At 44.3% G+C, this 12,940-nt stretch overlaps 1 protein-coding gene across 1 annotated transcript in view; it reads left to right on the top strand.

Annotated features, from left to right (window-relative positions):
- The window catches only part of LOC142767313 (uncharacterized), a 166,134-nt gene that overhangs the window by 16,536 nt on the left and 136,658 nt on the right, over positions 1–12,940 (top strand). The window lies entirely within an intron of this gene.

The following is a 12,940-nucleotide window of genomic DNA, read 5'->3' as shown; positions in this document are numbered from 1 at the left end:
TTGCATGCATGGGTGCGAGACCATCTAGCGATATAGCGTGACTCTGCGCTCTACTTCAGAAGGGCGATTCGCCAGGTTCTCGAGAAACCTTTGCTTGGTTCTTTTTGCGGCTTCTCTTAGAAGAAACTCTTCATTAATTTCCCTGCTCTTGAGCTACTGCACCTCTCGACCCTGGGTGTATTAGCCTGCGAGGAAAGATTTTTTTTACTTGCTGTTGGTAAGGCGCAGCTACGTACACTCGAGAAGACATGGGAAATATTTTATATCGCTCTCGGAGCTTTGCGAGGTTTGGGTCGCAGTTATTGCCTCCATATTTGCGCGAGGAGCTGCAGGACAGCACCAGGGAAGTAATCAGGTACTCGAGCGAGTGGATTAAACGCGAACCTTGGAGAAAGGTGGAATAACTTTATAAGATGGTCGTAACATCGTCCCAACAACGTCCCGACAACGTCCCAACAACGTTCCCCACAACGTCCTAGTTTTAGAAAAAGACGTTAGCTTTGCATATCTAGACTATCTTTCAACCTAAGAAAAAATGAAAGCTTATTCTTTCGTTCTCCATTTTTTTCTTTTTTTGTCTTTGTTGCTCTCTTTATTTTAATTTCAACTTTTCTTCCCATTTTCTTCTTTTCCTTTCTCTCTCTTCTATTTGTCTCTGGCTTCCCCTTTTTTTCTGTTTTTATACATAGTTTTACGTGCGTTACACCAAGCGACTAGAACATACGACAACCCGGACTTCTGAAATGCTCCGTAATCATTCAGGTGCACGAAGAACAAGAGAAAGCAGCTGACTTCTTTCTTGGCGCGAGCAAGCACTCAATGTGCTACAAGTGGCTACGTCACACGTCGCTTTGCATGCGTTATGCGAAGCTACATGAGTCGACGATGGTGCACTAGAGCGCGGGCAGCCGATATGATTCGAACTTTGAGAAAAATGTAAGCTCCGCTAACAGAGCTGTGGCGCGCCTATTATTTCCTATGAAACGCGGTTGTTCTAGCTGGTTTGCGCTCAGACCATTACTACTTTTTCTCCGATAATCAAAATACCGCTGACACTAAAGGGACACTAAAGACAAGTATCAATCTACGCCAGAGTGACAGCTCATTTTATGACAACGTCTAAAACAGCAATATCATCGACAGCAATGTCCCACTTACCGAGAAATTGAGCTAAATGTGCCACACGACTGGCCCCTTGAGAGGGATATTTCGGAGATGATCATGATGAAGTGATAGCATTCGACTACAATTAATTACAGGTAATAAAAGTGCCTGCATTAAAAAAGAGCATTCCGTGCATCAAGAGACGTGAACGAGATTCCCCTTGTCCATTTTTGTTTGATCTACAGAAAAAAGAACCGCCAGACGTTACTATGGGGAATGGCGCGAGAAGTTCAAAATTTCCATTTCCACCTGGTTAAACTGAACAGGTCTTGCCATCTAGCGGGACCAAGCTGTACCAAGCCCGCTCCCGCTACTTTCGCTCTGCTGCTACTAGTGTCGGAGACCACACAGTAAAGCCGGGCAACTTTGTGCACGGCAACAGTGGCAAGAAAGCCTCTACTTTGAGGCGGGTAATTTGAAGTGTGCTACCGCAATGCGGATCCCTTAAACGTGATTTTATATCAAAGTAAGCACTTTCTTGGCTCGGAAGTAGCACTACAAGGTTTCTGTACTGCTATTACAGCAATCGCAATTGACTTATTATTTACCTTTAGTGTCCCTTTAAGAGATAAAGGTTCATAGTTTCTTCCTAGTAAATAACGTTGGACAAAGCATTGGTGTCAGAATACCTGAAATAAATTACAAGGATGTTCGAGTTTGCGACCTGAAATAAACAACCCAAACGTGCGTTTGCATGAAAAAGTTGAGTATCTGAGACATTCGAGGACCGTCTGACATCACATAAATAAGGAAGTGCAATTCGATGGAGCGTTTATGTAGGCTCTCTGTGTGAAGGAAAGGAATAAGATGGCTGTGTGCATAGCTGACACTTCTTTTAGTCTGCAATCAAGCACAGCGGTTCTCTTCATTTATGTAACTTTTAAAAAACAAGTCCATGTGTTAAAGTTTCAAGCTGAGATATATGTATGTAGATATATATGTGAAAATACTGCTACATAATTGACTATATGATGTACCATGTCGACCTATAGATATTGACAACAAGCCGACATTATCTCTTCTTACCGCATACGTGGTCTTGCAACGAGTAATCACCGTCAAAAAATATTGAGCAACTCTGATATTAACGATCTAATAAAACTAACAGACAAGATAAGGTCAAGTAAAACGCGGGGACAATTTTTGCAGTATTAGTTGGATGGCAGACAGATTTTTTAGATTTACGACGCCTCAACAGCACTAAAGACAGGAAAAAAAAACTAGCATGCATTTGAGATGAGGTCATTCTTGCTATGAACGTTTTGCGAGTGTGAAGGAATACTAGACTGCACAGTTGGAGAAATTTCCCTGATAACGGATATATTACTTCAAGCTTTCGATGGCATGCCATTCGATCAAGTAGCAGTATTTTCCTTGTCCCCAAATGTTCGCTTTCTTGCGAAGACGGCAGTGTTTGTTTGAGTAACTTCTTACCTCTGAGAAGGTTGCTGCTGTGAATTTTCTGAGCTGGGTTGCACTGATTCGTTTGAAGAAGCACCTGGCCATCCCTCGTTCAGTAGTCAAACTTGTAGACTGTTCCAGTAATGCGTAAAGGGCACCATGTACTTTGAGGCAGTGTCTTCACCTGCTGGATTGAATCTATCACACATGTAGCCTCCCCTTTCTTGGTTCTGTCGCTCCCGCTGTAGCCCGTGTACCAACCATGCGACGCGTTTGTAGTCTTGAACTTTAATGTAGCACTTGAGACGTAAATTTAAAGATTATAGAGCTCACGAAAACACAACTTGTCGCTGTCATGGGCCGAAGCTATCGTACCCCTTACTGCGCTACCTGTATGCTTCGTACCAGCCATCGCAAACCGAGAGCCCACCAGCCAATGCAAAGTGTCATTGCCATAACCATCACCTTCCTTTTTTCCTCGTCTGAAAGAAATAACTGCGGCGCACGTACATTAGCGTACGTCGGCGCGAAGGCTTCAAAAGACCACTCGCTTTCATCGCGACGGCGGGATCCATTACGGTAAGCCCACCCAGAGGTACATGATGGGTGGCCGTAACCGGGACTCTATCAAGTTGCCGGTCGCCGGAGAGGCTCGCCTGCATGACCGCTTCCTCGCCCTAATTACGGCGGCCCGTCCACAGGGTCTCTTAATAATGGCCTCCACATATACGCTTACTCACGTGCTGGGGAAAAATGGTCTGCTCTGCCTGCCATTGTCGCACCCGCAATTGCAGCACCGCTAAACTGACCTAGCTGTAATATCTCGCCGGGGTTTTTCGGAGCAACAGGCACTTTATTTAGCTTGCACGATTCTGCGTTGTGTGTTGTCCGGTAGGTTTTTATTAGTGGAGCAGTGCTCGTGGTTCTCGGCTCGCGACTGGAAGGTCGAAGGTTGGCGTAAGTGGGAGCATTCTAGGGGAGATGCACTTAGAGTGGCCCCTGTACTGTTCGATGTGAGTGCGCGATAAATAACGTCACATGGTATCAATTTCAAACGCTCTCCAGCAAGGTGAAAAGCGTAAGCGTATCGTGCTTTTGGGACGTAAAACCCCGTGTATTATATTACTTTTTGGGAGCGACGCTCCTTAATCCCGCATCCCGCCGTCACCGTTGTCGCCGTCGAAGCTCCCCACTGCATCACCGCTTGCATCCTTCTCCCTCCTGTATCCCTCCCCCTCTATATTCATCTCTTCCCTCTTCCCTCAAACCACCGAGTGCGCTAAGCCATCGCTTCGTCCTGTTGCCTTCAACCACGTGGCATAATTCGTGGTTCCACTCCACCTGGTGAGTGGTCCGTTTTCCAAGCTAGGTGGCGCTGCACGGCGTGCGTCACACACCCTCTCGCTCAGTCATTTTTGCCACCAAAGCTGCAGACGCTCTCCCTATCCGCTCTCCACCCTACCGCCTGCATGAAAGCCAGCAGCGAGATCGGGCGCAATGTTGTTTGCGTCGCATTTCTGAGGAGCTTGGCTCATCTGTTGTATTCGTACACGGAAAAAGTGTGTTTTGTTGCATTGTTTTAAAAGGCGGCGTACTAAACCTATCGGTCACAGCGCTCCCAAAGAAATACGCAACTGACATTCAAGCATTTTTGATCTCGAGTACTACTTTTTATTGACCAGTCTCCTAGTAATCGAAATTACAGATGCACAGGGACGTCCCGAAACTCCAACTTGCCACGTTCTCACATTCCCCAGCGTGAGCACACGAAACAGCGGCCGTTGAAAACATACCAAAGATTTTTTCTTCACCTGCGATATCGTCCTGCTGTAGAACTCAGACCTCGTCCTCCGTTTCGTTCTATGCCGTAACGTCACGCCAACAATCATGACGTCGGCTGTGGCATTTAGAAATTCCGAGTTCTCAGTGGAAATTGTCGACGTGCCTCACAATCGATCTGACGTCATCGAACGTGGCGTTTATTGTAGGCGTTTCCATACCCTTCTAAAAATTAACAAGTCATATTGTTCATTATGCATTTAACTAAGACAAAACGAAGGTGAAAGCAACTTCATTTCGCTTCTCAGTGGATGTAGTAGTGATCCTTCCTCGCCCCCTCCCCCCTCCTCCTCCTCATAAGCGTTTCTGAACCTAACGTGGTTTTACACAGCCTTCAAGATTGGACGCATTGCCAGCTGTATGAACCTTGTCTTCCATTGCCCCCGCTATCGGACCCTCCTTCACCAAGCGACGACATCGTCTGATGACGTCATTTCACGATGTCACGTATTGTGCCGTCATAGTGACGCCGCAAATTTTGGCGACATGCCACGCAATGAAGACGTCATATGTTGACGTGATCTCACCATGATAATTTTCGTTGCACCCCTCACGTTGGCACCGACACCGCGGGACTCCGACGGCCAATTTTTGCGCCTAACGAGGCACCAATGCTTCCGCTTTAATATAACAGAAATCTCGAAAGCTCACACTAGTGATGATACAAATCGTACGATCTCTCATAACGCCGGAATGCAAATTACATGCTTTGTGTAGAAGCTTGTTCCGCAATGCTGTGACCCTACAGCTGGGCCTCAAGTTTGGTGTGTATAATAAATGTTAGTTCGCAAAATGGTCCAATTGGTATTCCGAATTCATTCGACTGAGCTCGTGACAGCCGGCGCAAAACTCCGGGCACATTGATACTGACCAGCCATTGGTTCGCACGCTCTCATTTAGAAAACCGAAGGCGCCTTCATTACCCACGAGAGCGCAGCATATATGCGAAGCGGTTCTTTAGAAATGCAAACCTAAAGCAACAACATCCCTAAACCAGTCTGTAGTTTGGTCCTAGTTAATAAACTAACACGCTCGTGGTCATCAGTCACGTAAAGAATGGCGAATGTTTTTTTTACTCGTTGTAGGTGTTGCCTTTGTTAAAGCTTTCGCTCTAGATAACTTAGAGCTCCGTGTGAATTAGAACATTTTTTTATTCGAGGAATTGTTACTTCACAGCTGGTCTGTATAGTGGCTTATATATATAACAAAAAGACACCGGACGTAGCATTTGTTTCAGTTGGACAATTCTTTCGCGCAGCGATGTAATATCAGACCTGTCACGCATGATGCATTGCTCAGTTTCTCAAAGTTCAATATTGAACTTTCCAGGATTAAACGTGTGGCTTGACATATTGCTTGCTTCAGTGTCCTTATTTAGCTTACTTCAATGTGTTTAGCTGAGTTTAACAATTATTATTTATTATTGCACTGATAACTTCTCAATTGAATTAGCGTCTCGTTCTACAACGAGGAGCCAGAAGTAGAGCCAGACAACTAAGTCGATCTTTATGTAGAACTGTGTTGGAAAATTGGGTCCAAACCATCCCAGACTTGTAAAACAATAAATAACTCTCTAGAATGCCTCTTTTTTAATAACCAGTCTCCCAATAAACAAAGTTACAGATGCAAAGTCCCGTCAAGACACTTGGCTTGTCATGGTGTTGCGTTTCCCCGGTTAGCACAAGAAATAGCAGACGTCAATAATCAGCTTAGAGAATTATTCTTTAACATAATTTTTTGCTAGTGATATTGTCCTCTTACGCAACTGAGCTTTTGTGCAATGTTTCGCTCTGTGTCATGGCGTCACGCCAAATTTTATGACGCCAGCTGTGACATTTGGAAATGCCAAGTTCACTGCACCAAAAATGTGATGCGTCTCGCAGGCGTTTTTCTAGGCTCCGTAACTAGTCGATAGCTAAACAGTACTTAACCCCGTAGACAACTGCAGTCTTTTAAACGTTTACCGAGAAGCTCGGGATTCTATTTAGTGTAAAACTGTGTATCGCTAGAAAACAAGAAAAATCACAGCATATCCACGGAGTGAATGATGATTGGTGGGGCGCAGCGTTCGTCAGTCTGTCTGTCCATTCGTTCTTGCGTCCGCCTATCTGTGTGATCCTTGGTGCATCCGTCCGTTTGTTCATTCATCTGTCTGTCCGTCCATATCTTTTTGCGGCCATTCCTCTGTCTGTCCATCCGTCCGTGCGCCCCTCTGTCTGTCCGTCCGTGCGTGTGTCAGTGCGTTCGTCCGTCCATATGTCTAGAGAAAACTCCAAGCACAGCCATCTTACATCTTTTCATCATGTATTCATCATATAAAAGTGCCCCCATCCAGCAGACATTGTAAGGACCGCTATTTCGGGTATGTGCCACTGGTGGTTACGTACTATGAGGGACGCACAAGCCACGCCATAAGGAGCTTCGCCCCTAAAATGCAGCCGTTTGGGAACATTGAAGAAGAAATGCCAGCACAAGCTGCCTCGAAAGGTCTGCGTGCTGGCGTTCCTGCACGTCTTTTCTGCATATATAGCGAGGGATTATACCACACGGAGCACGAATCTCTACACGTAAAATGATTTGGGTGTTCCTGATAAGCTTTCGCTCTTCGCAAAAGCTTATCAGGAACACCCAAATCCCATCGTTATTCCCCATTCTTCCTTCCCTTAATGCAAGGTAGCAAACCAGATGCTCCAATTTTCAGTTAAGCTCTCTGCCTCTCGCTAAATTTCATTCTTTCTCTCTCTAATAAGCTTTAGGCTGGCGTCCCGAAAAGCGAAACTTTGAAGCACGTATATCATAAGCGTGTTGATAACGAAAATTGAAAGCTATAGATTTACCAAAAGAAGATATTCGGCAGATCTCGGCTCCTGATAAACACCGAGAATGCACGTTTCGGCTTTGCTGATCAACCAACCGTACAAAATGTTCGGGCGAGGTTTTCTTTCTTTTACAGCGAAAGCTGTTAAGTGATCACTTTTCGGTTCACGCGCAGTTGTTGCCTGCCACTGCCGTCACCGCTGGTGTCCGTAACCACATAATATCTGACGACGGCCGTGCCGTGACGAAAAAACGTTGCACTAATGACACAGTGGGGCTTGAACCCTGTCCGCTGGATGCCAGCTTAATATTCGACCACTGCGTTACGCCGGTGCTTGTGACTTCTTGTCCAACTTTCCCTATGCAGGCATGACCTTGCACCAATGGCACAGTGGGGCTAGAATCCGGGTCCGCTGGGTGCCAGCCCAGTATTCTACCACTGAGCTACGCCGGCGCTTGTGACTTGTTGTCAAACTTGCCTTAGGCAGGCTTGATGTCGGGAAAGCAATCGCGTTAATACGATTCATAAAGCGCTTTACAACACCGAAAGAACAACCAGTCGTCGCAAAATGCGAATAGCGTAACGAGTGGGCCATCCAATGCTCCAAACCATGACAAAATCTTGTTCTTGTTCCCCTATTACCTATCTGTGGCGCATACCCACTACATATAATAATTTCTCTTCGTGGTCAGCCACTGCATGGACGATTGGCACAAAATTCCTTGCAAGTGTTTAGCGGATACCACGCTTCTCAGAAGAATGACAAAAATAGCATAGCGAATGCCAGCCTACTACTCAAAAGTTTATTATTAGTTCCCTAGTGGGTACCAAGCAAGTGTGCTTGCAGTAGTTACCCATTGAGTGTTTCGAAAAAGTCACTGAAAGGCCGCTCTTCTAGCCTTTCGTGGTGACTGTGCTGCGCCTACCGCGCAGGCCTAACGGTTTTTTACAAAAAAGCGCGGTTAGTCTACCCTTTGCTGTCAAAATCATGAATATATTGGTAGCCGTAGTAGAGTTAATGTCGTGTTCATCGTATTCTTATTAATATTATTATTATTATTATTGATATTATTATTATTGTTATTATTAATATTATTATTATTATTATTATTATTATTATTATTATTATTATTATTATTATTATTATTATTATTATTATTATTATTATTATTATTATTATTATTATTATTATTATTATTGTTGTTGTTGTTGTTGTTGTTGTTGTTGTTGTTGTTGTTGTTGTTGTTGTTGTTGTTATAAGTAGTAGTATTAGTTGCAGCTGTTGTTGCAGTAATAATAGTGGCTGGCGTCATGCAGGACACGTTATCAGAGGAGGGAGAGAATGAAAAGTGAACAAAACGGAGCGGCAATATTAATCACGATGATAATCGAGATGACAAAGATCACGAAGATTGCACTAAGTGGTGACGGGGGTACCCAAAATCATAATGATAATTATCATGCGCATGATATCGCTAGCCACACACACACACTCTCGTGCACTCGCAGTTTTGCTATTTCGACGGTTTTCCCGGCGTGAAACTGGCTGAGTTCTCTTGCTTTTTTTTTGAAATTTTTAGTTTTTTAACGTGACGTTGACAAAAATGCCATTCTACTCCTTCTTTCGAAAAATTGGGCGCACAAACACATATCATCGATCGAATGCATACGCTCGCACAACGCCGCTGCGAAACTCGCATAACAGACACGAGCCAATACTCCCTCCTCCACCGTATTGTGCATTCCGCGTCCACATACGGGGAGGCCTTGGCTGCCGAAGAGACTCTGAAAATGAAACGACCCGCGCTATAGCGCGGACTTCTTTCGTTGGACTCTGTTCCCTTTCTTTCCAGCAGCGGCAAATTGCCCCTGGCTTCTGTTGCCTGCCTCTCATAGTAGTCTACGCGCATGCGCAGTCGGAGGCTACGGGTGCGAGAGGAAATGACCGCCGGGACAGTTCTTATTAGGAAAGCCTCCCAACAAGCAAAAAAAAAAAAACGAAGGAAGAGAAAAGAAGTTGGTGTAGTGTATGTGTAGGCGGCTTGCAACACTCCTCGCGTAGTGTAGTTTTCCCTTCTAGCCCCTTCATTGCATCGGGGTTGATGTTGGCGCGGCGCGCTTATTTGCGGACTGGCTTTCGACGGGACCAGTCGCCGGCGCCTAGGGGCTGTTGCCGCTGCTGCTGCTACAGGGCAGATAAAGGCGGCCCCTCTCCACGAGCAATAGCCTTCGAGGGCCTGCTCCCGTACATGAGAAACATACCACTCGACTTCGTTGGCTGTTGCCCGTTTTACTTTTTCCCCGAAGTTTCTTCCTCATTCACTTCCTCTCGCTGTTTCCTCTTCCCCGAATTTCCCTCCTTTCTTTGCTTCCTTCCTTTCTTCCCTGTTTCCGCATTCTGTTCATGTCCTTTTTCAGTTCTTGCTCGCTTTCCGTCTCACTTGATTTGCCCCATCGTTATTTCGTCATCTTCTTCAAACTTATCCTTCCTTAACACCTAACTTTCCCGCACTTCTTCTTTCTTCCATGTTTCCTCCTTTGAGTTTCTCGCTTTTATGTATTTGTGTGTCTATCTATCTATCTATCTATCTATCTATCTATCTATCTATCTATCTATCTATCTATCTATCTATCTATCTATCTATCTATCTATCTATCTATCTATCTATCTATCTATCTATCTATCTATCTATCTATCTATCTATCTATCTATCTATCTATCTATCTATCTATCTATCTATCTATCTATCTATCTATCTATCTATCTGTCTGTCTGTCTGTCTGTCTGTCTGTCTGTCTGTCTGTCTGTCTGTCTGTCTGTCTGTCTGTCTGTCTGTCTGTCTGTCTGTCTGTCTGTCTGTCTGTCTGTCTGTCTGTCTATCTATCTATCTATCTATCTATCTATCTATCTATCTATCTATCTATCTATCTATCTATCTATCTATCTATCTATCTATCTATCTATCTATCTATCTATCTGTCTATCTATCTATCTATCTATCTATCTATCTATCTATCTATCTATCTATCTATCTATCTATCTATCTATCTATCTATCTATCTATCTATCTATCTATCTATCTATCTATCTATCTATCTATCTATCTATCTATCTATCTATCTATCTATCTATCTATCTATCTATCTTTATTTCAATCAATCAATCATGTCGACTGATACTGTCTAAATGAAGGATAATGCTCAGTTGTTGAATTGTTATCAGCAAGTATTGCATAATGCAGCCGACTACTTAGCGATCCGTTCGGTGGTTCTGACGAACGCTCACGAGTGAAAAGTCCTAGCTAATAACCCTCAATGCTACTTAGTATAGGTTATCCACCGTTACGGCGGCAGCATTTCTTTTTTCAAGTATTTAGTTGAACCCAATGATCTCGCTCACGCTTAGCCAAGGGCTTCGAGAATTTCCACCGGGAACTTTCGTTGCACCACTTTATGGCCTGCTTTCAGAAATGCCCGAAGCATATCCACAGCAGGGACACCATCGTTAACGAAGCTGCCAGCAAGTGAACAAGCAGCATTATGCACGCTGTCTTCGTTGCGACACCCGTCGGCAGACTTCAGTACGAAGGCGGCAGTGGGTGGAGCTGGTATCGCTGGCCGCCCTGTTCTGGCGACGGAGGAGCGCAAAAAAAAAAAAAGCTCCCTCTCCTCACTTCCGCGCGATCTAGCGAGCTGCCTAGGCTGGACTCTATCCGCGGATCAATAAAACGACACGCGTATCCCGCGTGCCATGCGCTGTCTGCCACGTCGGCGCTCGTATTGTGATGCGCATCGGGATGTCCGAGATTAAAGGCATCAAGCGTAATGAGAACGCGCTGATTGCGACATCAACGAAGTAATATGACGGGGACCGAAATGGGAGAGACTGCACGACACAAAAAATACTGTGAGAGAGCATTGTAAGACGTATAAAATAGATAGATAAATAGATAAATATATACATATACAAATAGATAAATAGATACATATATAAACAGACAGACAGACAGTTAGACAGATAGATAGATAGATAGATAGATAGATAGATAGATAGATAGATAGATGGATAGATGAATAGATAGATAGATAGATAGATATATAGATAGATAGATAGATAAATAGATAAATAGATAGATAGATAGATATATAGATAGATAGATAGATAGATAGATAGATAGATAGATAGATAGATAGATAGATAGATAGATAGATAGATAGATAGATAAAAAATGCAGTTGTCTACAATGCACCGGAAACAGACAGACAGACAAAGAACTTTATCGGGTCCTGAGAAGCGCTGCTCCTTGAAAGCAACGTCGCGGGCCGCTCCCACGTAGGAACGGGGAGGCCTAGCTTCACCGCCGCGTCGTGGGCTCTCTGGACAGCCCGTAGTTGTGGTAGCAACTCTGAACTTCGTAAGGCAGAGTCCCATGTCTTCTTCTGTGAGCCGACTTGGGCCCCGTAACGAGGGTCGCTGCCAGAGCATATGTGCTAAGTCCCTAACCTCACCCCAATCAGGACAAGTAGAGTCAAAAGCTTCTGAGGAGACTATGCTGAGGAAAAAAAGGCTTGTATAGGACCTGGTCTGAAGCATTCTAAACGTGATGGCCTGAGGTCTTGACAACTTGTTGTGTGGATGAGCAAATGACCGCCTACTCAACTGGTAGAGTCTAGTAGCCACTTCACTGAATGTAAGTAAAGCGTTGCTGAACATCTCACTGCCAACCTGCGGACCTACGTCCTCCCCAGTGCGGAGGGTTAGTGCGCGCGCCCGGGAGTGAGCAGTGCCATTCAGGTTTACTTGAGACTTCAGTAGGTGTTTGAGATGAACAGAAAACCAAGTAATGGTATGTGGAGAAAGTGTCCTAACTTCAAGTAGTTTAAATACTTCAGTAAAGAGATGAAAACCGAGCCAGAAAGAAGAAAAAAAAAACACATGAGATTTGCGAGCATAATGTAAAAACCAGAATTCAACGCTCCGTGAGTAGGTGTGTTTTAAGTGCGGAGCTCTTCAGAAGCTATAGGGCTGTCGTTTGCTGTCGTCGCGCTGCGCAACAGCAGCGAAACCTCGTATAAAAATAGAAAAAAAAGGGGGGAACAAATCGGAAATACGAAGAGGTAGAAAGAAATTCAAAGGTACAAAGCAACTTATAAACATGCAGAAAAAGAGAAAAAAGCATTAAAAACGAGAAAGGAGAAAAAGAAGGGGGAAAGAAAAAGAAAACTGAAGATGAACTAAGATATGTATGATCCGCCCGACTCATGGCCGATCCCCTAAAGTGGGCAGGTGCCGATGATCCAAGGATCATCATCAAGCTCCGTTATTCAATCGGGCTTGGCACTCATGGTGCGAAACTTCCTTCTTTTTATACACAGGGTGTCCCAAAGATCGCGCATCACGTTTAAAAAGAAAAAAAAGGAACACTGTTATGTGAAGCCCATGGTATGCATATTGTTTCCAGTATACTGAACTACCCACAAGTATTTTTTTTCCTTAATGAGGCTTCGTTAGTCGTGGTTATGCTTCTAAGTCAAGAAATACGGACCTAGGCATTAAAATGTCATTGCGGCTTATCGTCACACATGTTTCCTTCTATGTTTTACGTCGCCGGCCTATTACACGTGTAAATAATGAGTTGCGCAAACTTCGTCTGAATATTTGAAAGCATCCCGGATTGTTTCAGTATCATCTGTCAGATTTGAACACGCAACCGCGAA

This window comes from Rhipicephalus microplus, chromosome 7 (assembly GCF_043290135.1).
Source record: "Rhipicephalus microplus isolate Deutch F79 chromosome 7, USDA_Rmic, whole genome shotgun sequence".
In the NCBI taxonomy this organism is placed as follows: domain Eukaryota; kingdom Metazoa; phylum Arthropoda; class Arachnida; order Ixodida; family Ixodidae; genus Rhipicephalus; species Rhipicephalus microplus.
Note: the sequence above shows the minus strand (reverse complement) of the source record. Positions and strands in the feature narration are given on the sequence as shown.